Source organism: Musa acuminata, unplaced genomic scaffold, assembly GCF_036884655.1.
Source record: "Musa acuminata AAA Group cultivar baxijiao unplaced genomic scaffold, Cavendish_Baxijiao_AAA HiC_scaffold_1126, whole genome shotgun sequence".
NCBI lineage: Eukaryota > Viridiplantae > Streptophyta > Magnoliopsida > Zingiberales > Musaceae > Musa > Musa acuminata.
In genome coordinates, this window is record NW_027021339.1 from 631192 (window position 1) to 633691 (window position 2500).

Below are 2500 nucleotides of genomic sequence, written 5' to 3' on the forward strand. Positions count from 1 at the left end.
GCTTTCGTATAGCAGGGACGGTGATGCCTCTCGCTTCGCTCGCTGTCCGCCGCTCGCTGCTCGCTCGCGCAGCCAAAAATGGCCAGTTTTGGCCCGTTTTTGGGCCGTTTTGGCCTGTTTTTGGGCTGTTCTTGCGTCGCGCGGTGACCGTCGTGAGCGGAGCAAAATGTCAGCCATCTCAGCACCCTGGAACCCCCCGGGTGGCACAGGGCTGGATGGGGCTTTCGTATAGCAGGGACGGTGCTGCCTCTCGCTTCGCTCGCTGTCCGCCGCTCGCCGCTCGCTCGCGCAGCCAAAAATGGCCAGTTTTGTCCCGTTTTTGGGCCGTTTTGGCCTGTTTTTGGGCTGTTCTTGCGTCGCGCGGTGACCGTCGTGAGCGGAGCAAAATGTCAGCCATCTCAGCACCCTGGAACCCCCCGGGTGGCACAGGGCTGGATGGGGCTTTCGTATAGCAGGGACGGTGCTGCCTCTCGCTTCGCTCGCTGTCCGCCGCTCGCCGCTCGCTCGCGCAGCCAAAAATGGCCAGTTTTGGCCCGTTTTTGGGCCGTTTTGGCCAGTTTTTGGCCTGTTCTTGCGTCGCGCGGTGACCGTCGTGAGCGGAGCAAAATGTCAGCCATCTCAGCACCCTGGAACCCCCCGGGTGGCACAGGGCTGGATGGGGCTTTCGTATAGCAGGGACGGTGCTGCCTCTCGCTTCGCTCGCTGTTCGCCGCTCGCCGCTCGCTCGCGCAGCCAAAAATGGCCAGTTTTGGCCCGTTTTGGCCAGTTTTTGGCCTGTTTTTGCGTTGCGCGGTGACCATCTTGAGCGGAGCAAAATGTCAGCCATCTCAGCACCCTGGAACCCCCCGGGTGGCACAGGGCTGGATGGGGCTTTCGTATAGCAGGGACGGTGATGCCTCTCGCTTCGCTCGCTGTCCGCCGCTCGCTGCTCGCTCACGCAGCCAAAAATGGCCAGTTTTGGCCCGTTTTTGGGCCGTTTTGGCCTGTTTTTGGCCTGTTCTTGCGTCGCGCGGTGACCGTCGTGAGCGGAGCAAAATGTCAGCCATCTCAGCACCCTGGAACCCCCCGGGTGGCACAGGGCTGGATGGGGCTTTCGTATAGCAGGGACGGTGCTGCCTCTCGCTTAGCTCGCTGTCCGCCGCTCGCCGCTCGCATCGCGCAGCCAAAAATGGCCAGTTTTGTCCCGTTTTTGGGCCGTTTTGGCCTGTTTTTGGGCTGTTCTTGCGTCGCGCGGTGACCGTCGTGAGCGGAGCAAAATGTCAGCCATCTCAGCACCCTGGAACCCCCCGGGTGGCACAGGGCTGGATGGGGCTTTCGTATAGCAGGGATGGTGCTGCCTCTCGCTTCGCTCGTTGTCCGCCGCTCGCCGCTCGCTCGCGCAGCCAAAAATGGCCAGTTTTGGCCCGTTTTTGGGCCGTTTTGGCCAGTTTTTGGCCTGTTCTTGCGTCGCGCGGTGACCGTCGTGAGCGGAGCAAAATGTCAGCCATCTCAGCACCCTGGAACCCCCCGGGTGGCACAGGGCTGGATGGGGCTTTCGTATAGCAGGGACGGTGCTGCCTCTCGCTTCGCTCGCTGTCCGCCGCTCGCCGCTCGCTCGCGCAGCCAAAAATGGCCAGTTTTGGCCCGTTTTGGCCAGTTTTTGGCCTGTTTTTGCGTTGCGCGGTGACCATCTTGAGCGGAGCAAAATGTCAGCCATCTCAGCACCCTGGAACCCCCCGGGTGGCACAGGGCTGGATGGGGCTTTCGTATAGCAGGGACGGTGATGCCTCTCGCTTCGCTCGCTGTCCGCCGCTCGCTGCTCGCTCGCGCAGCCAAAAATGGCCAGTTTTGGCCCGTTTTTGGGCCGTTTTGGCCTGTTTTTGGGCTGTTCTTGCGTCGCGCGGTGACCGTCGTGAGCGGAGCAAAATGTCAGCCATCTCAGCACCCTGGAACCCCCCGGGTGGCACAGGGCTGGATGGGGCTTTCGTATAGCAGGGACGGTGCTGCCTCTCGCTTAGCTCGCTGTCCGCCGCTCTCCGCTCGCTCGCGCAGCCAAAAATGGCCAGTTTTGGCCCGTTTTTGGGCCGTTTTGGCCTGTTTTTGGGCTGTTCTTGCGTCGCGCGGTGACCGTCGTGAGCGGAGCAAAATGTCAGCCATCTCAGCACCCTGGAACCCCCCGGGTGGCACAGGGCTGGATGGGGCTTTCGTATAGCAGGGACGGTGCTGCCTCTCGCTTCGCTCGCTGTTCGCCGCTCGCTCGCGCAGCCAAAAATGGCCAGTTTTGGCCCGTTTTTGGGCCGTTTTGGCAAGTTTTTGGCCTGTTCTTGCGTTGCGCGGTGACCGTCGTGAGCGGAGCAAAATGTCAGCCATCTCAGCACCCTGGAACCCCCCGGGTGGCACAGGGCTGGATGGGGCTTTCGTATAGCAGGGACTGTGCTGCCTCTCGCTTTGCTTGCTGTCCGTCGCTCGCCGCTTGCTCGCGCAGCCAAAAATGGCCAGTTTTGGCCCCTCTTTGGGCTGT